The sequence below is a fragment of the Emys orbicularis genome, chromosome 5 (genome assembly GCF_028017835.1).
Source record: "Emys orbicularis isolate rEmyOrb1 chromosome 5, rEmyOrb1.hap1, whole genome shotgun sequence".
NCBI classification, from domain to species: Eukaryota; Metazoa; Chordata; order Testudines; family Emydidae; genus Emys; species Emys orbicularis.
This window is the reverse complement of record NC_088687.1, coordinates 71,279,570-71,305,955: the sequence shown is the minus strand read 5'-3', so window position 1 is coordinate 71,305,955 and position 26,386 is coordinate 71,279,570. Positions and strand designations below refer to the sequence as shown.

At 40.5% G+C, this 26,386-nt stretch overlaps 1 protein-coding gene and 1 non-coding gene across 5 annotated transcripts in view; one reads left to right on the top strand and one right to left on the bottom strand.

The window, feature by feature from the left end:
* SPOCK3 (SPARC (osteonectin), cwcv and kazal like domains proteoglycan 3) overlaps window positions 1-26,386 on the top strand; it is a 402,955-nt gene that overhangs the window by 74,056 nt on the left and 302,513 nt on the right. The window lies entirely within an intron of this gene.
* On the bottom strand, window positions 8,438-8,511 carry TRNAI-AAU (transfer RNA isoleucine (anticodon AAU)). Its single transcript has one exon. It is a non-coding gene; the product is annotated as a tRNA-Ile (tRNA).

Sequence of the window (26,386 nt, the reverse complement as noted above, 5' to 3'; positions counted from 1 at the left end):
AGGGTTTCTTCCCCCACCATCCTATGGTGAAACCAAGAAGGACCTCTTCATGGGCATACTTCAGTCTATCTTCCCTTGTTCCCCTCTGCTCTCTTGCACATATCCCTGCAATCTTTTATCCATCCCCACCCACCTCTGACTCTGACAAAGCAGCTGGAGTCAGGTGGGCTTAATAAATGTTTTTAAACTATACTGTACACACTTGTACAGGGGGAGGGATAGCTCAGTGGTTTGAGCATTGGCCTGCTAAACCCAGGGTTGTGAGTTCAATCCTTGAGGGGGCCACTTAGGGAACTGGGGCAAAAATCTGTACTTGGTCCTGCTAGTGAAGGCAGGGGGCTGGACTCGATGATCTTTCAAGGTCCCTTCCAGTTCTAGGAGATGGGATATCTCCATTAATTATTATATTATTATTATTATTTGTCTTTTATAAGTGTAAATGCAATTTGCTTTTTAAAATCTCCACTGACCCTCCTGAAAATACAAATAAACAATTCTCAGCAGTCCAACAAAAGAAAACAAATGTAGGGTCTAGCCACTTTAGAGCGATGCTGAGTCAAAAATATATTGGAATAATATTAAAATATATTACAACTAAAATTTCAAATTGTAACTTGAAAAAGGTCTAATTTTTAACAGAAATTCCAGAAAAGCTCTTCCATGGGATAAAATCTGCAAAATGGTTCACTTTGGGGGAAAGGATTTTGGATAATCAGGCTATAAAGTTATAGTGACTAGCACTTAGGGTGATCACCTTTTCAAAAGGCAAAAGTGGAACACAGGCAGGAGCCCTGCTCCCTCTGAGGCCACCCCCCCGGTCAGTTCAGAAGCCAGAACTGGGCAGTGGTAATATCCGCCCAGGGAGCCTGGGCTGCTGTGGGGAGCTCTGGACCCTCCACCTGCCGTGGGTAGGTGGCTGGGGTGCCTGAGAGCAGTCTCTGGCACATGTTCTCAACCCTCCCACCCCGGGGCCCATCACCCAGGGCAGGTGGAGGGTCTGGGCCTCCCCATAGCACCCAGGCTCCCTGGGCAGCTCTTACTACTGACTTCTGCCTGGCTCCACCTTCTGACCTCACCAGAGGGCAGGGCGTCGGGGGGAGAGGAGGAACTGGGGCAAAGGGGTGGCTAAGGCCCACCTCAAACACACACACACCTCCCTGGGAAGAGGCTGGCACCACCCCTGATCCTTGGGCAGGCCTGGAGCGGTGCTTCAAGGAATCTGGGACAAATGCGATCTCAAAGTCATTCAGCCCAGGATCGGGACTTGAACTCTGCATTTCAGGAATGTCCAGCCCAATTTGGGATGCGTAATCACCCTACTACTACTACTGCTCTGTAACAGTTTTCAATCAGAGTGAGAGCTCCAGAAGAGATTTGCATTTCTGCCATGCCCCCAGACCTTTGCTGGTTCTAAATATGAGAATACGCCTTTTGGAATATGAAACCCCTACTATAATGAATGTTAGATACTCAATACCACATGGAGGAGTCCTCTATCTGATCTAACAATTAGGATTCATTATTGAATGAATGATTTCTTAACCAAGTATTTGTGTCAGATTTTGCTCCAAATGTCTTTGCAGTGAGATGACATGTCACAGTTAGACACGTTTTTGAATACTAAAGGCTGTCATTTTTCCTTAAGCCAGCCATGATTCTTTTACAAGTGATGATACTACATTGTTTCATTTAGCCACGGATTGCCAGGGGACAGACGAATCCTTAGTTCAGAGAAAATATTTGACACTAGATGCAAATGATTTTATTTAGAACAGTGATTACAAAACACTAGTTTTCAATTTGAATAATTTGTGGTTATAAAGGTTAAACGGTGGCAGAGGCTGGCTTTTTGTTTCTTGCTTTTTTGTTTTACTTTGCTTCTTGCTAAACCTTCTCTTGTTACTCTCTTCATTTTCTGTTTTAGTCAAACCAAATAATTCTGTATATATTTTTAAACAAAAACTATAAGAAAAAGTTGCAGTGCAGATTATTTATAAAGAGACACAATCTGCCGCCTCTGTGTTCAGTAGTGTATTCTGTGAGTTGTCCAGTTGTTGCTTTTTGAACTGAGGATGATAGAATCTAGCCAAATTTCAAATGTTCAGTTTTGGAAAGTCAACAAAATTGGCTTCTGTATAACATTCAGACATATTCATTTAACTGTAAATTAAAAAAAAAAGAAAACAATGTTAAACTTCTGTAAATAACCATATATCTTTAAAGGGATGCTGTCAGTCTGACTTTTTTTTTTTTTTTTAATTTTAATTTCCGATCACTTTTTAAATAGTATTTTCTTGATTTTTATTTTTTTCAAGTTTGTTTTTGTTGATGTTCAGCAAGGGAGTTAATAGACTAACTATCCAAAGATACAATGAAACTGACTATACACAAAGTGCTGGCAAATGTACAAGTAAAAAAAAACAAGGGGGTGCAAGTTTTTGTTTTTTTTACTAACTGTTTTTATCCTGTTGAATAGGTAAAACTTCTAGCCAAATGTTGTTGTTGTTTGTTTTGTTTTTCTTCAAATTGGTGGGGTCCCTTTTTAATAGAAAAATTAAACAGTGTAGTTACAAAATTGTATTTTGATACATCTTCTTAAACTTAATCTTCTGCAAAACCAATGTTGATTTAGTATATGGCTTCTTTCAGAATTACATTTTCATTTCATGAAAATGGTAGAGCTTAAGAAGAAGAGCTCTGTGTAAGAGCGAAAGCTCGTCTCTCTCGTCAACAGAAATTGGACCAGTAAAAGCTTTTACCTCACCCACCTTTTCTCTCTATGTAAGGCTTAAAATATGTGTTTAAAATGTACAATAATGCAGAGTAGAAATGCTGTCACTATATTGATCAGTAAAATTTCATAAATGGAATCTTCAATTGTTTTAAAGATCTGATATCTTTTCTTGTAAAGTTTTTAATTATTAAGATGAATAGGTTGGGCACAACTCTCTCAATCATCGGGGTTTTTAAAATTTTTTTTATTGCATTTATTCACTGAAGGTGCCACACACTTTAGTTGCTTGTAAGTTATTAATGTTCATTTGTAAGGCACCTGTGCTAATAAATGAAAAGAGATGTTAAATGAGAGGTTTCACGAATGTGTGAGTAAAATGTATATTCTGGAATAAGCAATTGATTGCAAATTGGAAGGCACATACTGGAGATTTCAGTCATTGTTTTGTGACGTTAGTGCAGGTTAATGAAGTACCAGTTCTTCTGGATTTTTTTAAATACACAGTAGTAATGGCAACTATTGAAATGTCAGAAAAGTATAATTCCAAGATCATTTATTCCAAGAATAAGGAATAAAAAATGGACTGATTTGAAATGTGGAGGGGAAAAGAGTAAATACAAGATGTCTGTCTAGTATGGAATATAGGAGTGTTTTGGAAAGATTACTTGATCCTCAGTAAGGCTATTCAAAGGCTATTCAGTCGAATGCAAAAAGAGATCTTTTTATTGAATCTGTGTCCAACTCCTGCACACTGTAGAAATCTTCTGGGCTACAGAAGCAATGAAACATTTATTTTTCATGCCTTGTGCCAGCTCCTGCAACATACAAGTCATGTGAATTTTTTATTAAATCCAAATCTGAGTCCTAGATACAATCCTACTCATGTTCAGAAAGAATTCTGAAAGATGGGTAGTGATAACATGGCATGCACTATAATGAAATTATCTGTATTAACATGGTATCTAGAAACCATGCCTAGGACCATTGTGCTAGGTGCTGTACAAATATAGACTAAGACTGTCTCAGCCCCAAAAAAGCTCACAATCTAAGTATAAGCCAAGACTCAACAAATGGAGACTGATGGGGAATACAAGTTTAAAAACAAGACAATATTGATCAACATGATAGGGAGTGAACTCAACATACAGCTGCCTAAGAACTATCACATCTCAGCAATAAAGAGTTTTGAGGAGGGTTTTTAAAGTGGATAATAAGGTCGCTTTGGGGAGGTCCATGGGGAACACCTTCCAAGCGCTGGAGGTGGTATGAAAATTTAAAATGTTGAATATTTAACTAGTGGACAGTGAAGGCTGGCATCATGTGCTGAGCAGAGGTGAGGGTTGAAAGCTCAATAGTGAATGAGATGGGCAGGATAGGTATTGACCATGTAAGTACTTGAAAGTGAATAGAAGCAGCTTATGTTTGTGATAGAGAAGGAGGAGGAGCCACTCGAGAGAGGCAGAGAGAGGGGTATCATGGTCCTGGTTTTCCTAACAGCATCCATCACCTATCCTTATTAAGCTTGTGAATTAAGCTTATAACTTATTGCAAACAGCCCTTGACCTAATTTTCTTTCCTACTGCTCTGATGACAAAGAAGAAACTTAAAACAAAACAAAAAATAAATTCTCTCTTATGAGTATCACTCTTGAAGTTGATATCTTGGTAGTTCCTGAAGAACTGCTGAGGTAGGCCTTTGTTTTTGAGAGAGAGGCTATAAAATGTATAGGACGGGAACTTTAACTATGAACTTGACACTCTTCTGTGAAGAACCAATGAGGAGAACAGAGGGGTAATATGCTGTTGGTGGCTGACATTGGTAAGGAATGCAATCTATTTTTTCAGGCTCTTAAACCACTCTCATGGCTGTGATATTTTACCACCTTCCAAAATTGCCATAAATTATGAGACTAACATTTGCCATGTGTGATTTTTCGCTTATTGTATGAGGCTTTTAAAATGGTTTTTTAAATGATTTGTATATCATATGTGCTATGTTGGTTTGAATGCAAGGTTAAAGAAGCACATCTTGGGTTTGGAATGGAAAGTCGTGCTGTCTGAGGTGATTCTTGGATCTTGCGGCTGTTCATGCATTCCACAACCTTGGGCAGGTCACCAAGAAAGCTCCGTCTCCTACATAAGTAGACTTTATCCCTGCGTGGATGACAGGTTCATTGTGCTTGAGGAATGAGGTTGTCGATCATGGTCCTTATCCAGGAGCATCAGGTGATTGTTTAGGTATGGTAGTCTCCGACCATTGAGCACCTTGAAGATAAGGATGGAGACCCTGATCTTGACTCTGTATTCTATGGGAAGCCATAGTAGAAGATGGTTGTAGTGGGAAGGTCTGATGACTAGCTGGCCTAGTGTTCAGCTTGTGGCATTATGATTTTGGTTGGGCTAGTTGCCCCAGAGGGGGTGTGACACTGTACCTCAGGGGAGCACTTTGTAACCCTCATATTCCTCATTTATATATAATTGTGATATTGCATATAGAGCATGCCATGTGAGGAGGTATTAGGAGAAAGGTTATGATCTATTTTATCTAAATATGTATATCATTAGTGCATATGAAGTTATGAGATTGTGTTGCATGTTTGTCAGTAAAACATGCTGTAAATTGGTGAATCGGCCAGATATTAGCTCCCCAGAGACAACAGCAAGGAAAAGTAACCAATGCCTGAGCGGGTATCGAACAACCATCAACAGCTATTGTCCAGCCAGGGAGTTAAAATTCAATGACTTGCTTGGACAAGGCCACACCAGGGGAATTGCTCAACCTTGCCTGGGGACTCAGCAATGCCCCCCAGACATGCCTGGGTTTGTGTTCTCCAAGTACATGGACTAAGGGTATAAAATAGAACACCGTGGCCCCATGCGTGGTCTTATCTCCTCTCCCCACTACGCTGCAAGCAACAAGGATGCTGAGAAGACAGAAGATTTCAACAGAGGACACTGTCTCAGGTTTAAGGGAGAAACCTGTATATTAAGGACTGTAAGATCCAGTGAGGGTGAGAACATTGCTTGATCCAAATACTGTCTAGTGTGATAAGTGTTAAGGTTTAGACTGCATGCTTTTATTTTATTTTGGTAACCATTCCTACTTTTTGCATATCACGTATCACTTAAAATCTATATTTTTTTAATCAATAAACTTGTTTTACTGTTTATCTTTACCAGTGAGTTTGCCTGAAGGTTTGGTAAATGTCCAGCCCAGTTATTGAGATCACAAATTGTTTCCCCCCCCTCAGTCACTTCCTACCAGCCTGGAGTTCCTCGATTTGGAGGTGTGATTGCTGGTCTAGCAGACTCTATTCAGTCTCTTACAGTGTGTCTATACTACAATAAAAGACCCGCACGACATGGTTGCAGCTGGCCCAGGTCAGATGACTCGGGCTCATGGGAGTCAGGTTGTGGGGCTAAAAATTGCAGTGTAGACATTTGGGCCTGAATTCTGAGACCCCACAAGGGGGGGGGGGGTCTCAGAGCTCCAGCCAGAGCCCTAACATCTACACTGCAATTTTAGCTCCAGTCTGCTGCCCAAGGCTTGCGTGGTGTTTTTTAAATTGCAGTGTAGATGTATCTTTAGTATTCATTTTCAGTCACCCAGTCTCTCTCTTAAGGCTTTTCACCTGCAAAGAGATGGGGGGATTCCAAGTCCCTGCTGCTAGTACAGCCTTCACAAAGCTGTTGCAACTATTGGCACAGCTCTCAGCATCTGTCTTTTTTTTTTCTTGGTGCCACATGCCGCTCATTGTCTCTCCCTCCTCTTCCCCCCTCCCCCTCCCACCAACTCCCCTGCCATTCTCCTAAACTTCCAGTGTCCTTTTAAATAGTTACTCCACTGAGAACATGCTTTGCACTTGTTGAGGGGTGGGGCCTTCGCTAGCCCAATATTGCTTTACTCTCCACTCTGATTCATTTACTGAGGAGACTCACTGCAGCATCCTATACTAGGAGGAACTTCTTAAAAACTGATGACTTCATGCCCAGGTATATTGCATTGGTTTAATCCAGAAGGCAAATCACAAAGGCATGTATAACTGAGGCCAGGTCATTGTCCCCCAGAATGGGATGCAATCTTCTCGCCAAAACAGAAATTATAGAGGCGTTAATTACAAATGATGCTATGTCAGAGCTCAGTGTCAGCAAAGAATCTGAACTGACTTAACCAATTGTGGGTGTGTGCCTTCTTGGCGTCTCTCCCCCCCCCCCCCCCCCCAAGACACCACTGTGGATGCAAACTCCTTTACAATATAGTGTTTTCTTCTACCTACCAGCATAACTTCCATCTTGCTTGGGTTCAGTTTTAACCAGCAGCTGTTTGTCCATTAGCTGACATTGGTTGGGCACTGCATTTTTATATACAATGAAGGAAACAGAATTGTGTCTCATCTGCGGGTTGTCTGCGGTCTTTTCGGCTTTTGAGTCTGTAATGTCTTATTTCTCCAAGTGACTACATGTAAAAGTTGACTTAGGCCAGAGAGAAAATTGATCCTGGTGAGACTCCACAAATGAGGGGCCTAGAGGTGGAAATGCAACTTCTCATCATTATTCTTTTTAGGTGCATCCCTCCAGGAAGTGCCTGACACATTTTAGTATGTTCCCTTGGACTCCTACAACCTCTTTTAAATGAGGCTGTATTATCTGATAATTAGCTGTGTCAAAGATGTAGAGTGCTTCACAAGGATGGAAATGAATGTCTGTCCATCCATCAACAGCAGGAGATCATCTAAAGAACCACTAATGTTGTTTCCATCCCACATTCTGGTCCCAGTCTAGGTTGTACTTGGTTTAAGGTTTGCTTTGGTTAAACGGAATTGCAGGCACCCTTTGGCTTGCTTCACTATGAGCCTGCTCAGGGATGGAAGGTTTGACACTGGAAAGTAACTAATATTTGATGCATCAAGAAGGGGTTTCTTCAGTATTAGTTGGACTATGTTGTGTTTGAAGGAGGAAGAGAAGATTCCTTCGCTGTATGTGGCATTGGCTATTTCAGTCAAGTGAGGCACTGTTTGCTTACAACTCTCATTTAGCGTTCAGGATTGGGAGGGGTCTGACTCTCTCTCGGGTCTTGAGCTGACTTTCCTATACAGTATCCATTAATTCTAGTAGTATAAATATTCATGGAATGGAAGTGGGTTGTTTGCTGACAGAGCTGGATTGGATGCATGTAGCCCAGGAAATTTTGGTTAATGTGAGTTTTATCTTTTCAGTGGAATAGAAGGATGATACTTTGCAGTGCTGGGTTCTGCATTTACTCACAGATGAGGTGAGTACACTCAAAGGATTCTATTTTTCCAAGGAAGCCTATTTTGCGTTTGACTTTGAAGGAGGAGTAGGTTTGGATAGCTCATGTAGCTGTGCACTATATAGAATAAGGAGGGGGGCGTCGATAGGGTCAGAGGAGTAAGAAAAGGAGATGTGTATTTGGCCCTTTAAGAGTTTAGGCTGTCGGTTGGAGGTGGCTCTTAATAATAAATGGAGATATTCCTATCTCATAGAGTTGGAAGGGACCCCAAAAGGTCAAGTGCAGCCCCCTGCCTTCACTAGTAGGACCAAGTACTGATTTTGCCCCAGATTCCTAAGTGGCCCCCTCAAGGATTGAACTCTCAACCCTGGGTTTAGTAGGTCAATGCTCAAACCACTGAGCTATCCCTCCCCCCAAAGTGGAGAAGCCACCCTCTCCATCCAGCACACAGAGTGGCCAGCATGGGGCTTGAACCCACAACCTTGGCATTATTAGTACCACCCTCTAACCAGCTGAGGTAGCTGGCCCACTCTTCAAAGAGCCTGGAGCCGCCCATGGCTGAGAAGACGGGGGAGACGGAACGAAGGTAACCTGTACAGAAGTTTGAGATGATGTCTATACCAAGGAAAATGTAGAAGTTTCTGCTCCATATTTGAATTTTTCTGTGCACTGTTGTGTTCAGAAATATGGATATTTTAACTTGGAAGTAGATCATGGAGGCGAAATGCGCCATCTAAATAATGACATGCAAAACTTGACAATTTCATTGTACAGTATTTTTTGTGCAAACGCTCTTTCATTTTGATTCAAAATTAGTCTAAAATTGTGCCATGAAGCCCAATTAAAACCACCACATTTCACCATTTGCTGACCAGTGTTGGGTTTTTTGATTGTTTCATGAGTTTGAGCATTTTATTTTTATTTTTATTTTTTATTTTGAATTTTGTAATTAAACCTGAAACTAGATGACTTGTGTGTGACTTTGGGTTTTGTTATTGTTCATGAAGTTGGAAAGAGTTGTACCAAGATGAGCTGTAGTATGCACATGAAATTATTTTTTTTGTTTTTGTGCACCTCTTGTATTCAGAGCTGAGAAAACATCATTTTGGGGGACATTTCTTCTTTAGGAAAGAAGACCTTTTGTTCTCTAAATAATATTGTGAAATCACTGTAAATGTTTTGAATGGACATATTTGTAAAAATGTAAATTAATGTTTTTAAGGCTCCTCATTCTTGAGGAGACAGAAACTGTCCCAAAATTTAGTCTATTCTGAGACCCCTAAACAGACTGCCATGTATTTTATTGGTTGGTTGTCTTTTGACTGCCATAATATTCATGGTGTGTTCTATTAGTGACTAAAGCCCAGATATTTAAACCTTTTATAAAACCTTTTAAAAATTTTGCTCTAAATCACTTAGACTAGATTGAAACTTTGTTCAGTGCCTAAAGCGTGGGGTAGGGTGGTATATAGGTGCCCTGTCCCGAGGAGTAATTGTGGCTGTTCACCTTTACTCTTGGAGTTTCCAGAGGAAGTAATTTGCCAGGTCTTTACCAGTTGTGCGATACTGGCATATCTCCGCTAGGTGTTGCAGTGCAAAAGGTTGGATCCAAGACCATCGGCCCCCTGTTCAAATGAGGGGATGGCGCTGGGGGATGCCAGAAATACAGTCCGTCCTTTCTCCCTATAGCCATACCTAAGGCCTGGGGAGCTCTGGGTGGGCTTTTTTTTTTGCTGTTTACTAGGGTTCACTTTAAAAAAAAAAAAAAATATATAGCCAGATTGACCCCTGCATTATTCCAGTCATCGTCCAGTAAAACTGGAGGAATGTAGTGCTGAATCAGCCCCATGAACTTTTATTTGAAAAATATGCATCTGTGGAACAATTAATAAAGATAATGCCTCTTTTAAAATAGTACAGTGAAAATGAGCATCTGTTTTACAATGGCATTATATTGCGGATTTACACTATAATATCTTGGGGTGATTAGATTACCTAAGGATAGGAAAAAAGGCTTGCATTTAAAAAAAAAAAAAAGCGGGGGGCGGGGGGAAGGTGGGTCATGATTTTGTGAGAGAGGAGTTGCTAGGTTAAGAGAGCATACCTTGTTCCATCTAGTGAGTGAAGCATTCCATTAACAGGAGCTTGGGAAAGTAGCTCTTTCATTCAGTGAAAATTGAAACATTTCCCTCCATATGTAGGGTAATGATTTGTTTGACTAGTGGTGTGGTGTCTAGACCTAATTTATAAAGGAACTCACTGCTGGTGCTGCATTAACAATATCCATAACAGTTTTAGTTTGCCCCTCCCCACCCCGCCTCTGTTAAAAGTAGGAGTCAGTACAGAAATTCCTATTTAAAAAACAGAAGTTCGTGTGCTGTATTATATGCCCCCTTTCTTAATAAGAATTACTAATATATGATAGAGGGCTAGCTCTGAAGTAAATTTATTTTTGTGCTTCAAATTTTGGTCTTGCTAGTGAAGGCAGGGGGCGGACTCTGACCTTTCAAGGTCCTTTCCAGTTCTATGAGATCGGTATATCTCCGTATATTATTATAAATTTCTCAATTTTTATAGCAAATGTTCTGTGCATACTCTCAATAAAAAAATCAAAGCATAGTATTCAGTCATTCGCCCTCTTCCTTCTTTCTAGTTTCCTCAGGGACCCCTTTGGTTGATTTCATCTACATCCATTGTCTCTACCACCTGCATTGGAATTGCCATACTAGATTAGACCATTGGTACATTTTTGTCCAATATCCTCTTTCTGATAGAGGCAGTACCAGAAGCTTCAGATGAAAAGGCAAGAAAATCTGTAGTGGGCAATTATGGAAAAGCATGCCCATACGGGATATTTCTTCCATTGGTATATGCCCTGAAGCATAAAGATTGTATCAGACTTAGTACTTTTAATCATATTTAATGCAACTGAACATTCTCATTATTCTTATAAATGTCTAATTTTTTGTAATGTTGCTTATGCTCTTGGCATCCATTTTTTTATATATAGCAATATATAATTTGTGTGGGGAAAAATGCCTTTTCTATGTCCAAATTGCCTTTTCCTAATGTCCTCTCCAAATATTTCAATGACTCTAACAATTAAACACCTCTTCTATTTCTGCTGTTTTAAAAAAAAAATGGTGACCAGACCTGAACAGCATATTCCAGAAGAAGGAATATTTTGATTAACAGCTTATAAAACCAGAAAGGACCATTAGATCATCTAGTCTGACTTTCTGTATAGCACATGCCAAAGAATTTCACCCAGTTACCCCTGTAAAATACATAGAAAATCATGACTATCTGACTGTGGATTAGTCAAGAAAACGCTCTTTTAACAGAGTTAAGATTGCAAAGTTAAGCATTCAAAAGGTAGGAAATTCTGAAATTAAGGTTGTCAATGAAAATATTGGGCATACTTAATTGTATGCAAAGCTATCCATGCTGCCTGTAATACAGCCTAACATTTTTGTCTGGTTCACTAATTCTATGTAGGTGACTATCATATCTGATTCTCTGGTGCTTATGATAGTTCCACTCCGTCCGGTCTCACATCTTCTTGTCTTCTGACATCTCTTCCAGGATGCTCTTTCACTTACTAATTTTCAAGCAGCTAAAATATGCTCCTCACCTTCACTCTTAAAACTGTCCTTTTAGTCCTTTCTGCAGTGCCATTACCATTGTCTTCTCAATCATTGAGAAGCACAACGTTTGGGTCGTTTTTATATTGTCTCCCTTTTCCTTATATACAGGTTGTTGCTAAATCCTGCCATCTTTCAGAAGCTGGTCCAATAAAAGATATTACCTCACCCACCTTGTCTTTTTCTCTACAGCACTGGTTATCTCCTGCTTTGATAACCAAATATCCTTTTTTTTTTCTATATCTGTGAGACTTATATAGCCCCCATTACTGCATGAGCTTTATTGTGCTTCTCTGCACGACACCTGTGTGAGGCAGGGAAGTGCTAGCCCCATTTTAAAGATGCGAGAACTGAAGCTCAGAAAAACTGTTACTTGCCCAAAGTCACACAGGAGAACTGTGTTGGCACAGGAATTGAACCTAGCTCTGCAGAGTCCCAGGCTAGCACCCTAACTACTGAACCATCCTTCTTCAGGCCATCCTGCTGCTGACTGTCTTTCCCATATCACTAATCAAGCTGTATCAAGAATGCAGCTTCCAGATAATCTTCCCCTGATCTCCACATCTCTCTGTAGGTTGGAGGGGGAGTGTACAGCTTGGGTGCTATCAAGGACCAACCTGCCCCACCCATGGGGCTGGGCTATATAAACAGAAAAAGGAAGCTGAGCAAGAGAGAGGACTAGAAGCCATGCTGGCTGCTACAGGTTTCTGGCCCCTCAGGCTCCAGGTAACTTGCCTGATCTATGCTCCAGAGACTGTTTCTCTGACAGTAAGTTTGGCTGCTCTGACTCAACCCAATTGATAGTTGTTTAAGTGGCTCCTCCTCTAATCTGATGCCTGAAGGAAAGGAAAACCTGCCTGCTTCCTAGAACAATAAGAGAACGAGGTACTCTTCTGGCTAGGGTCATTATGGTAATGCCTTAAATGGGACATAATTTTTTGTCTTAGTTTGGTTTTGTCCTCCCCTTCTTGGATTCTGTGCAATCTCCCATTCAAATCACTCCTTTTGGCTCCTCCTCACTTACCAAATTAAGTTTTTACCTCTTCCATAGCCTGAATCTCTACTCGGGTCATCAATCTCCTAATAATGACAACCTCACCACTTAGTCATCTTTTCCCATCCTCTTTATCATCTTCTCTTTCCTTTCCTACTTCATAGGAAATGCCGCCCTCTTGCATGGGTCAAACTTTTTTCCAGAAGGATAGTGTTATCCTGCTGAAAAGCTGCTTCTACTTGGACTAAAAATATTAGCCCATGTCAGTAAAGCAGTTACCACTCCCATCCTGCATATAAATAAGAATTAAAACTTCTAAGATTCCCTCTGTTCTTGTTTGATCTTGTATTTCAAGTTGTAAATAACTTGGGGAAGAAATGCTGTTTCTCTTTTATGACACTGTTAGTTCTTAACACCCAATATAGTTGGTATTAAAGATTTTATGTGCTGAATTCCTTAAACAAGTTGTTGAGTTTATCAAATCTCTGATGTTGTACCCCAGTAACTCCTGTTCATGAGCCTTCATTTATTATTAAAATGATATCCCTATTATACGAGGAGTTTCTGCTTATTTCAAATACTGTATATTATGATGATTTTAGTTAGGTGTTACACATTTGAATAATTAAATATTAAGGGTTTGTTGCTCATTTACACTGAGGCTTAATTCCTTGTGTGGCCACTCATTTATTAAAGGAAACAGTCCACTCTTTGAGTCACATGGAAGTAGCCATGTCCTGCGAGTATGCTATCAGGCGGTTAATGCAATCTCTGATTATTATTTTTTTTAAACTGAGGAAAATCGGTATTCTACTTGTGATAAGGTGTACCAACCCCACACTGGGCAACTGGGGCCTGAACAATCACTGTGGGCCCAGAAGACTGCATTCTCTCCCCCCGCCCCTGCTGTGCATGCTCCAGGTGGAAGGGACAGATAAAAGGAGGCAGCCCAGCTCAGTCTCGGCTGGCTGAGGAGGAAGGACATGTGCTGCAGGCTCCTGCCGCTCTCCAAGCAATGGGAACCGTGGACTCTCACTATGCTGCAGACGACCAGCCAACCGTGTAGACTGACTGGTGCCAGAGATGAGCATTGCAGTAGGAAGTGACCTGGGGAATGTATTAGAAGCAGAGGTGTGAACCCTTAACTGGGAATATCCTGGCTTCATAAGGCCCTGGGTCAGAACCTGGTGGAATAGGGTGGACCCAGGTAGAGAGGGGTGTGTGTGTGTGTGTGTGTGTGTGTGTCTCTCTCTCTCTTTCTCACACACAATATGACTACTTGGGACTCCAGCTATAGTGTGACTTGCTGCTTTCCCCTGCCCAGAGAGTCGCCACCCCCCAACTGCTATTGCCTGCCCCAGCCAGGAGGCTCAGGAGCCATAGACTGTTTGTTTCCTTTGCTCTGCCCCACCCAGAGGCTGCAAACTGACTGACTGCTCTGCCCTGCTGAGTGTGTCAGAGCCCCAGCTGTGATTGTTTGCCCACCTAAGAGGCATAGATGGTCTTTACCAGGCCCTGCCAGGGGCCCTGAGTCCCCTAACTGAAATTGCTTGATCCAATAGGGAGACCTGACTATTGTGTGATGGGATGTACAAACCCTTCACTGGGTCAACAGTGGTGGGCATACTCGACACACAGGGCCCCTTGTGACACTACTATTTGTTAAAGCAGGGTCCCCTGTGACACTACTATTTGTTAAAGCGCTTCAGAGGCATTGGGTATAATAAAAGTTTTGTAAAACAAAAATTATGGATTAATAATGTAAATTAGTTAATCTATTAAGAAAGACAATAGGTTCCTATGTGTACAGGAGAACATATAATCATAGAATCTGAGGGTTGGAAGGGATCTCAGGAGGTCATCTAGTCCAACCCCCTGCTCAAACCAGGACCAATCACCAGACAGATTTTTACCCCAGTTCCTGAAATGGCCCCATCAAGGGTTGAGCTCACAACCCTGGGTTTAGCAGGCCAATGCTCAAACCACTGAGCTATTCCTCCCCCCATGAAATTTATGAGCTTGATTCTGCATTCATGAGGTCTGTTGTGCCTTGTATCTGCAAATTCTTTGAAAAAGATGACAAAATCCTTACTATAAGACTGTTTCAAGTTTGTAAATAGCAAACATTTATATTTTTTAAGGATGATGTTATCTGAATCTAATTTAAGACATAACAGAAACAATCAATCTGGCCTACACTGCTGCAGAATAAACTTCAGAGATTGAGTCACTACGTTTAATCTTTCCAGTTTTCAAATATCGGAGGAAACCATGAAATGGAAATTCTGATAATACCCTGATTCAAAGACAAAACTAATCTTTCTCTTTATTTTATTTTAAGGCTGACATGTTACAGTGGTGTTATCAATTAATATCTCATTGCCCTTCTGATGTCAGCGTTCTAGCTAAACATACTCACTCTTGGACATCATGCATATACAAGTGAGAATGCCTGACCATCTTGCTTGAAGGAGTTATAATAAAGCTCATTGCAAGTTCCATGATAGCTGTTCAGGGGAATTTTTGTTACGTGAATGAGAATTGGGTTCCATAGTAGCCTAGCTGTGAAAGCTTCCAGAAGGCTCTGAGTTCAAAATGCAGAAATCTAATTTTGGCCTGAATAGGGCCCTTAAAGCTTTTTGTTCAGTGAAACTGTTTTTCAGTGTTCCAAAGAACATCATTACAAAAATGTTCGTTATAATCTTCTTTTTTGTCTTGTAAAGATTGAGGAAAATATACTGTTGGGCTTCATCCAGCATTTCTCTTAGCAGAACCTAGGTTATGTAAGATAAAACGAAATCATTCTGAGCTTTAAAATTTTATATTCAAGCTTTTATGGCTTTCCACAGTAGTTTTTTTCTGTATGTCTCAGTGGGATTCAAACTTGCTGCTTCTGCTTTATTCCGGTCTTCAAATTAGACCGATCCAATTTATGCCTTAAGCTAAAAATCAGACTGTTTAGTTGTCTCTTTGCTGTAGTTCAGTATGTGTAAAGCTAGCAATCAAGCTTTAGACAGGTAGGGTTTCTTTCTAATATAACTTTATTTCCTTAAGCTTCCACACTTTATGGTGCCAGCAGTAACTTTAGGGAAAAAAATAGAATTACTCCATGTGGATTAACTACTAATTATGTATTTCTTTGATAGTAGAAAGGCATCCATTTAAAGATTTATTGACTCTCCAGTTCAAGATAAATGAGTTCTTCTCTTTTGAATAAAAGTTTAAAAAAATAGCTGATTAACCTGTACCTGTAAAGGGGAATCCATAATTTAGAGGAAGTACTTTTTAAGAATAAAATGATGGTGGTTTATTATTAAATATAAGATTTTATTTGCCATTCTGCTTCCTATTTTTGTTTCTCAAACTTTTCTATCAAAATGTTTTCCACCTGAGGAGATAACACTTGCAAATACACACTCCATCTCTGAAGAGATCACATCTATCCATGCCCTCTTTGTGTGTGTCTCCCTCCTGCTCCTGGCTCGTACAGAGACCTGGATTCCTTTGTCTGGCATGGCATTTCCAACTGCCCACACTTATGGAGGCTGCTGCTTCTTCTCTCCCCTCCCTACCCCAGCCTGGATGAGACTAGGTGTGGGGGAGGTGGAGATGAAGAGAAGCACAGTCCTCCTCTTCCTATCGCTTCGTGACCATATATTCCTATATACTGCCCCCTGTATTCACACCCTACACACTATTGAAATAATCTTTGTACATATTATGCCTTGTAAGATATCCTTTGAAAACTCAAAATTTGCTGGTCAGTGTTGTCCTGGTAAAATGTGTGGCAGCATTGTATGTGAAGTGAAGATTCTAAATACTACTCAATCTCCTTTTAATCACTAAACTCAATAAACACACTGTTTACAGTCATTTTCTGGAGGTCCTCTTTTTCCAGTTCCATCTTAGGTCCTGTTGTGATAATTCGGCCTACAAATTTACCTTCCTTTTTACAGTTGAGCTCACAATTATGTGACCGTTCATAAGATGTCACAATAAACCATAATAAATGTTGATGGGAAAAGATATTGGATGGGAAACTGACAGAATTAGTCCAAACAAAAAGGCCTACTGATAGATATGCTTGATAAACAAGAACAGTGTGGAACCAGACATAGAATCTCAGGTTTGGAAGGGACCTCAGGAGGTCATCTAGTCCAACCCCCTGCTCAAAGCAGGACCAATCCCCAACTCAATCCCCAGATCCCTCCCAAAATTGATGTCAGAAACTAGACCTAATTGTTGGGCAAAATAGTGAGGGAGTAGACTATTTCTGCCCACCAATCCCTTTTGTGAGCCCTTAAAGAATGAGACTTTGGGGAGAAACATTGGTTACTGGAGCAAGCTTCATCATTATGGTTGCCACTCCCACTGTCTAGTGCAGAGGTGGGCAAACTGCGACCCTCCTGCCTGGCCGTTAAGTTCCCAGCCAGGGAGGCTAGCCCTCAGCCACTCCCCTGCTGTCCCCCTCCTCCGCAGCCTCAGCTCGCTGTGCTGCCAGCGCTCTGGGTGGCGGGGCTGAGAGCTCCTGCTGGGCAGCATAGCTGTGAGAGCTGCCGGCCTTTCCCAATGCTCTAGACTATGCGGTGGCATGGCTGGGCAGCGCAGCTGCCTGTCCTGATGCTCTGAGCAGCATGGTAAGGGGGCAGGGAGCGGGTGGGTGGGGGGTTGGATAAGGGGCACGGAGTCCCTGGGGGGCAGTTGGGACAGGGAGCAGGGGGTGGTTGGATAGGCATGGGAGTCCCGGGGGGCCTGTCGGGGCAGGGGTGTGGATAGGGGTCAGGGCAGTCAGGGAGCGGGGGGGGTTAGATGGGGGTGGGGTCCCAGGGAGCGATTAGGGGTGGGGGGTTTTGGGAGGGGGCGGTCAGGGGACAAGGAGCAGAGGTGGTTGGATGGGTTGGGGGTTCTGAGGGGGGCAGTCAGGGTGTGGGAAGTGGGAGGAGGTGGATAGGTGGCAGGGGCCAGGCTGTTTGGGGAGGCACAGCCTTCCCTACCTGGCCCTCCATACAGTTTCGGAAACCCGATGTGGCCCTTAAGCCAAAAAGTTTACCCACCCCTGGTCTAATGGAACCCTAGGCCTTTGTAATCCTGGGAGATGTCCTGACCAGACTGAGCCAGAGAGGGAGTCAGATGGCATTACTACTTCTACCAGCTCCAACTGAATTCCAAACACCTCCTGGGAAGAAATGGGATCAGTCTTTAACAACAACAAAAGCAACCACAGCTCCAGTCCATCTCAACTAACTTCTCTTTTCTCCCAGAAGGACAGTTATTACCAGCTTTGGTACCATCTAGGAGCCTGTCAATCAAGGGGTTTTTCCTTTGAAAAACTCTCTCCACTGAAAGGGAACAAGAGATTAGTATTAAATAAGGCTTTCATTTTTATATTTCCAATGCTTTAACTGTTTTTTTTTTTCCTTTTTAAAATCTTTTCATAAAAGGTTAAAAGGATTTTTAGTGGCATGGTACTAAGCAGGCTGAAATCTCTGTATATCAAACCCTGATCCTTGTTCTGGGCAACCTCATGTGCTAATGTAAATTCAACTATCATCTCTATGCTAGTGATTCACAGCTCTACCTCACTATTTCAGAATTGTATACTTCTATTCAAACTAAAATCTCTGCCTGTTTCTCTGGCATCTTGTGAATCTATAGCCATCAGCTCAAGCTCAACATGGCTAAACAAAATATCTGGTCTTCCCTTCCAAACATTCTCTGTTTCCTTTCTCAAACACTCTAGATAACGCCACTATGCTGCCTCTCACTTAGGCCAGTAACCTCTGTGTCATCTTCAACATGGACCTCTCTTTAGGCCCTCATATCCAGGCCATCTCTAAATCTTAGATTTATTCTGGATAATATTTAAGATACAGCTTTTCTTATGCATCCGCATAACTAAAACTCTCTTGACCAAGCTCTCCCCTCACATTTCAGTTCATCTCCTGTGTTGTCAACCTCTATCATCCACTAGTTTGAAATTTCAAACAAGCACCTTTGTAATTTCTTTCATGCTACCTTTCACTTGAGGGAGACATTCCCCATAAACACAGGCAAAATCATTATCCTCCTTTCCTCCTTCAGAACTCTTTGAAATTCTTTTTTGCTGTGATGCCTTCAGAGAACTTCATATTAGCAGCCTCACTGTTGTCCTGAGGCTACTGTCTCATTGTTTATTTCTCCCAGTCTTTCTGTATTCATCTGTTGTCCCTTGTCCTAGATTGTAAGGTCTTTTGGGCAGGGCTCTTTTTTTGTTTTGTTTTTTGTTTTGTTTTGTTTGGGCACACCTCTTAGCACAATGAGGTCCTAGTCCTTGACAGGGACTCCTAGTGCTATGGTAATGCAAGTAATAAATAAAATAAAGTAAAATGCAACTTATGTAAATGCCAAACAACTATGGCTTGGTCTGTTTGCAAGGACACAGGAATGTAACTAAATTTGTCTTCATAACTCCTGCAAATATAGAATTCAGTACAAATCCTGAAACAACAAAGATTCAATATTTTCACTGTACTAATACAAAATAAATGATTTAATATTTTCTAAGCAGGTGAATAAGAAGAAAACAATTTGTTAAAGATTGTAGTTGAGAATTTGACACTTTTTTAAAAGATCATATAATTACATAGTAAATTTTAGTGTTTCTCATTGACACACACAGAGGCAGTTTCTACCGAATGATAAGAAATAAAAAGCATGTAATCCTTAAGCTAATATGAAGAATTATTCCATGTTGCATTTCCTTTTCAGTAAGCAAGTTCAGGGATTCTTATTGCTCTTGGTAACAAAAGGGAGAGCTGAGATTGAGGGCTACCAAAGAAATCCACTCCTCTACTTTTTCCTAACCTAGGGAGTGGGCAAAGGAATTGGACAGTTTGTTCTCCTCCAGCACAAAGCAGGTCAGTTAGCAAAAGGTATATATGCCCATGGCTAGAGGAACTAGGTTCTTGGCTTTCCTCTTCCTTCTGGTCATCTTTTAGAAAAGCATCAGCCATTGTACTCTTTTCTTTTTCTTTTCTCCCATCTGTATTTTTGTCATGTGAAAGCTTAAATATTTTTGGTATAAAGCAGTTTGAGGCAAAGAGTTTAAGGAGTAGTAGAGTATAAGAAATTAGGCAATCTCCTTTACCTACTCTTGTTGTGAAGGTCATGTTTGGTGTCCTGGAACTTCAAATATAAGTAGATGTGAATTGGGAGGATACCAGCAGAACTGCAAGGTTGTAGGTAGCTTCTGCCATCTGGCCTGTCATGGCTGCATCTGTGACAGAGAGCCAGAATAATCAAACCATACCTGAATGGAGAAACCACAGCAGGAGCCTGTCTACTGCCTGAGTTCTTGAACCCAATATGAAAACACTAAGAAATTCCCACAAGAAATGAATTAAACTCTCTCTGAAAAGAGAGAGACAGTGGGGAGAACAAATATATCTTTAGGTTTTATACTGATATCCATCACCATAATATCTGAGCACCTTTCAGATCAAAATATTTCCCGATTCCTTTAAAAAGATCTGATCTGAATTGCTGACACTGCCATTTTGCCTCTGAGAGCCATACTCAGTGTCTTTTTTTTCTCTTGTTAAATTTTTTTTTATTTTCATTTAAATACCTTGATTTATATTTGCCAGATTATTTAATAAAAATAATTTGAAATATTTGAGCCATTGTCTGGTGCCCTGCCTTTCCTGAGACTGTTTTATACAAAAAGGAAGATTACACTTTTTTTTTTAAACTGTGAAACTAGTAGTCCATAGTTAGAGCTAGCACAATTCCTCCTTAATAGACATGAAGTGAATTAGTTTTGTCTTCTGTAGATATAGTGCTGTGCATGCATCATAGTTTCTGAGTATGATTTGTGTACTGTAGAAATATTTGTAGAGACATACTTGGAAGTTCCTACAAATTTGGAATATTTTTTTATGGTTTTCCAACAACTGGTTAGAGACATGTTGGAGAATCAGAGAACAGAGAGACCAAACATCTGGCAGATATATGTAATAAATTGTCCATCTGAATATTTTGTTTATTATCCTATACTAACATAACTTCCTCACTGGTGTAATCAGTTAATATATGCAAAATATAATAGTTCTAAAAATGAAAGCACTGTTAAAGGAGAAATTCACATTGATTTGTTAGATTGATGTAGTTTGATACATTATTCATTTATGTAAGTTTAAGGACACAATGGCCCAGCCAAGCTGTGCTCAATCCAGGATCAGTACCGATAAGGTCTCAACTGGAGTACTGTGTCTAGTTCTGGGCACCACACTTTAGAAAGGATGTGGACAAATTGGAGAAAGCCCAGAGGAGAGCAACAAAATGATTAAGTGTAGAAGACATGACCTATGAAGAAAGAGGGGAGGGGGAGGGGAGGGAAATTGGGTTTGTTTATTCTGGAGAAGAGAAGACTGAGGAGGGACATAAGTCATCAAATATGTTTTTGAGGATGAGGGGGATAAATTGTTCGCCTCACCACTGAGGCTAGGACAAAAAGTAATGGGCTTATATTACAGCAAGGGATATTTAGCTTAGACGTTAGGAAAAACTTCCTAATTGTGAGGGTAGTTAAGCACCGTAACAAATTGGCTAGGGAGGATGGAGAATCTCCATCACTGAGTTTTTTTTTAAGAAGAGGTTTGACCTGTCAGGGATGGTCTAGATAATACAGGGGGCTCACAAGCCCCCCTCAGTGCAGAGGATTTGATTAGATGACCTATCGAGGTTCCTTCCCGTCCTAAATTTATGGCATTCTATTTTGCACGCTATGAACACAAAGGTAATGCCGCTGCACATGGCATTATTAAGCAAGGAAAGGGAAATAAAACCATGGGGATACTTTTAGAATTTTTATCAGCTAAATGGAAATTCACTATGATATGGAGCTCACTGTGACGTTGTGCAGTCTATATGGTTTTATAAAAACACGATAAGTGAATATAATGTAACTGGAATAGTTTTAGAAAAATATGGTAAAAAGTGAATATAACGTAACTGGGATATGCTTCATGCAAAAGGTCTCTTGTAAGGTATCATTACAAAGCTTATAATCTACTGAGTGTGATCATCGATTTGTATAAATGTACCACTCTTGTATCTAAAACTAGAAATATAAAATATAACTCTGAGGGCCTATTGTAATTATGTAAAGTGTGGGCCATTAAGGATGGTTTGGAATCTTGATGACTCCCATTGTCTGCAGATGGCTGTATTTACCTGTGAGTCTTCCTGTATATGTGTGTGCTGGCAAGTGAGTAATGAAGTCTTGCAGTGACATGTGATCATGTCACCTGAACTGGAATCCATCTTTAACCTGGTGCTTTTCCAGTGAGGGGGGGTGGAAACCCAGAGGGACAAAGGGTTCCCGCCTTATGCAAAAGATATATAAAGGGGTGGAAGAGAACAAGGGGGGAGAGGAGCCATCATGAAGAATCCCCTAGCTATCACCTGAGCTGGAACAAGAGCTGTACCAGGGGAAAGAATTGTGCCCAGGCCTGGAAGGTGTCCAGTCTGAGAAAAACTTACTGAAGCATCTCTGAGGGTGAGATTATCTGTATTTAGTTTGATTAGACATAGATTTGCGCATTTTATTTTATTTTGCTCAGTGACTTACTTTGTTCTGTCTGTTACTACTTGGAACCACTTAAATCCTACTGTCTGTATTTAATAAAATCACTTTTCATTTAGTAATTTACTCAGAGTATGTATTAATACCGGGGGGAGCAAACAACTGTGCATATCTCTCTATCAGTGTTATAGAGGGCGAACAATTTATGAGTTTGCCCTGCATAAGCTTTATGCAGGGTAAAACGGATTTATCTGGGTTTAGACCCCATTGGGAGTTGCGCATGTGAGTGCTAAAGACAAGCACACTTCTGTGAGCTGTTTTCAGGTAAACTTGCAGCTTTGGGACAAGTGATTCAGACCCTGGGTCTGTGTCTAGAGCCAGACGGGAGTGTCTGGCTCAGCAAGACAGGGTGCTGGAGTCCTGAGCTGGCAGGGAAAACAGAAGCAGGGGTAGTCTTTGCACATCGGGTGGCAGCTCCCAAGGGGGTTTCTGTGATCCAACCCGTCACACTCACACTTTATTTTTTCAGAAAAGGCCATAGGGTTTCCAGAACCATTAATAGTCTAGACATAACCTTTATTGCTCATCCAAAAATCTCCAAGTTACAGGGTGCCATAGATATGTAAATACTAGGTCTTTTATACTGTAGACATCTACAGCTGTTACTTTTGAAAATTTTGAAATGTAGGGAATAGTTCTAATGTTGAGAATATCGAGTATACAGTCTAAGGATGACAACACTGTTAGTCCTCCACCAAATCTGTCAATCATCATAAATTGCAAACTTGAAACGGCCTGCTTTCAAAAGTTCATTTACTGCCAAAGTTACAATGATTGTGCTACCACTGAATGGAAGAAATCTCTGACTAGCCACCTAACAGCAGTTTGATGTGTAAAGGTATTTTTAATCTGTATTGCTCTTGGAGATTAAGACCTTGATCCTACTCCCATTCAAGTCAGCGAGAGAACCTTCATTGGTTTGAATGGCACAAGCTCAGACCCTAAGAGAACATTTTTGACCTTTTGAATTGTCAACTAAATGTGAGACCTCAGGAGTAGAGAGATTTGGAAATTCAGTTCTTTTTCAAGAACTGAGCAAAAGTGAAACTTGAAGCTGTTCTGTTCTAGAAAACCTGATGAGCACAGTGAATTACAAACATTCTGTGCGATTCTCTGTCAATACAATTTATCGCTCCTGTTTAATCAGTTTATAATATAAAACATGGCTTGATTCTGTAAACCATTTTTTTGAAATTTGGAGAACACCAGCAGTCACCCTAAAAACAGGCTATAAAATTTCTCTATCCTACATGATTTATGCTCGTTATGCCGATCATGCCCTATTGATTCAACATATTGAACTGGTAAGTCTGTTTCAGTGTATTCTAAGGGGCTAGTGCTATCCCCTTTTTTAGATCCCATGCAGCCCTCTGTTACTATGTAGAATTCTGCCTGTGCAGCTTAGGGAGGAATAAAAAGGGAGAGGAGTAACGGGGACAGACTGCACGGCAACTCGGACATCCTATCTCCCCTTACATACATACATAGTGAGATGTTTCAGAGCAAGTTAATGTTGACTGTCAGCACTTGTGCTTAGAAGCTGCTCACACTAATGGCAGTTTCAACTTCTCTTCATCTCTGTCAGAGGGGGTCTTGAGGCATCTGCTGTGTGGAAGCCTAATGGGGAATCACACTGAGCAGAGATTTGCTGATTGACACTGGGACAGTGAGAAAATACAGGTCCTCGTTATGAATTATTTTAGTCCTCTGGGATTTGTCAGCTTCTTCCACTTCCACTGGTGAGACCTCACCCCACTCCAAAGGTAGAATGATGAGAAAACCCTGCAAGTCTGTAATATGTTTCTGTGCTGTTTTGCTAGAATAACTGTTTTAGGATGTATTTGACCTTTTTTAAACAACTGTGGGCCACTTCATACTAACTGAAATGAAAAAATTTGGAAATAGGTCTGTTAACTGTTGAAGTATTGCCTCATGCTGCAAGAAGACACTGTCCTTGTGATGCAGATTAACTGCAGCACAAGTTACTTCTCAGAGGTCTTCACTGATCCTTAGAGCTGTCTTGTCATGCATGCTTGGTATTAAAAAATTCCTTTGTACTCTTAGCATTAAATCAGTTTTTTTTTAAAATAAGACCATAAGAAGCCGTTGTTTTCATACACCAACATTATTTGCTTGAATACCAAGTTTGTTTTCTTGGCACTTCATCTCCAGACAATTTAAAGACCATAGATTTTTACTTTTTATTCTGCAGTATCTTTACTGATACTATTATTTGACTAGCAGTAATACTAATCCTCTTTCCTTAAATTTAAAAATATAAATTAAGGAGAGCAGTGTAAGATTTTAAATGTCTTGGGTCCAAACTTGTAGAAAGCAACTGGCTCAAAGCATAAAAACAATTTGAGAAAAAGGGGAAGGTCAACTCTATAGTACAAACTTTTTTCAATCAAATGAGTACTAGCATCTAAAGTTGGCTTCTCATGCAAGTCAATGTTTCCCTAGCATTCTTCTGTAGCTAATAGGAATAGCAGTGGGGTTTGTTTTGTTTTTGGTTTTTTTGCCTTGAAATGTTTTAATTTGAAAAGGGAGTGTGTACAATTGTTACTCTGGTATTCAGTTCTTTCTGTACATTCAGAATCGTGTCTGCTAACTTTAACAATGGCTTTACTAGTTTTTACACCAGTTAGCAGTGCAGAGCCACCTTACCTGAGTCAGCCGGGTTGTGTTTCCTATGCATCAGACTCATTTGTTATAGTCAGTTTTACCTGTGCAGACTCTGTGAAAACAATGGGGCAGCAGAGCTGCGACTGAACGGGATACAGTTTGAAGGTAATGTGTCTGCATAAGTGGAAGTGAGGGTCTAGTTTGGCCTGCAGAATCTTTATTATTGGTGATCTTGATAAGAGCTGAGGTGAAATACTTTCGAAACTGACACCCTACATTTTTTACTTAAGCTCATTTTGTCCAAGTTATTGAGATTAAACAGAGACCCTCAGGTGCCATAGTTTAGAATTGCTTGTCAGAACAAAACCTTCCATTATAAAGATCTTGCTGATACAAGAATAGAGTGACTGGCACACTGAATCTTATAAAGAAATGTATTTTTAATACTTACCATGTTTTCCTTCATAGTTGTTATAGGTACTGTTAAAACTATAGTAATGGGAAGAAGCAAGAAAAGGGCTAAAGGAAAAATTAATGGAAGGAAATAACCAATTCAGTTCACTGTAGCATCTGATCCCCACATTTCAAGAGTTAGTGGTTTCATATAGTTCAGAAAACATTTCTTTTGACACACTTCAATATTGAATTGTACTCCAAATATAACCCATTCATAACTGATTATATCTACTAAGACATTGGTCTCTTTTAAAATAGGTAAATAATTCTCTTTGGAATGCCTAACGATAGTTTCATTATTTTAGGTATTAGAAAAAATGAATTCTTTTATCTCCTCTTTTAAAAGAAACAAAGTTACATTTGTTTCTAAGTATGCACAGAGGGGGCAGACTAGGCATAAGTGCATCTAGAATCCAACTTTTTACTGCAGGATTGAGAAGTCCACTCTCCAGTGGTGAGCAAGAAATTTTATCTGGTGAAAGAGAGGGTATTTTTCAGTTTCTTACATGGAATTTAAATGTGCACTTTTTTTCTAGCTGTTGCAGTTGTAAACAGGACCTCCCAAATATGAACTTACTGATCAGCAGACACATGAGTTGAACTGCTTAAGTCATAAATACTGGCTTTAATAGTACATATTTTGAGCAACCAGACCCTGGACTGACGAGTTCCTCTGGATCATCATGGGGAGAAATCCATCCTTCCTTCCTTCCTTCCTCTCTCCAAGGCCACTATACAACTGCTACTCTAGCTACACACTGTTTATGCTTCGACTACAAATGGGAGAATTAAGAGGTGAATCTGCAAAGTAGAGGATCCGTTAATCATACTCCTAAATCCCTGTTACACCGGGTATGCAGGGAACCCCTGTGGAGCTGGTTTCGTGGAATAAAAGTTTGTGTTTCCTGCATGAACTCTCCAAATCCCTATGCACTGGAACACAACATGTTCTGCTATTGGGAAAGCTTTTCACAGTCATAGAGGAGAGGACAAGATTTATCCTTTACGAGAGGTATTAGCTGCCTCATTTCATCTCAGTAGGATTTTTTTAACTCTAA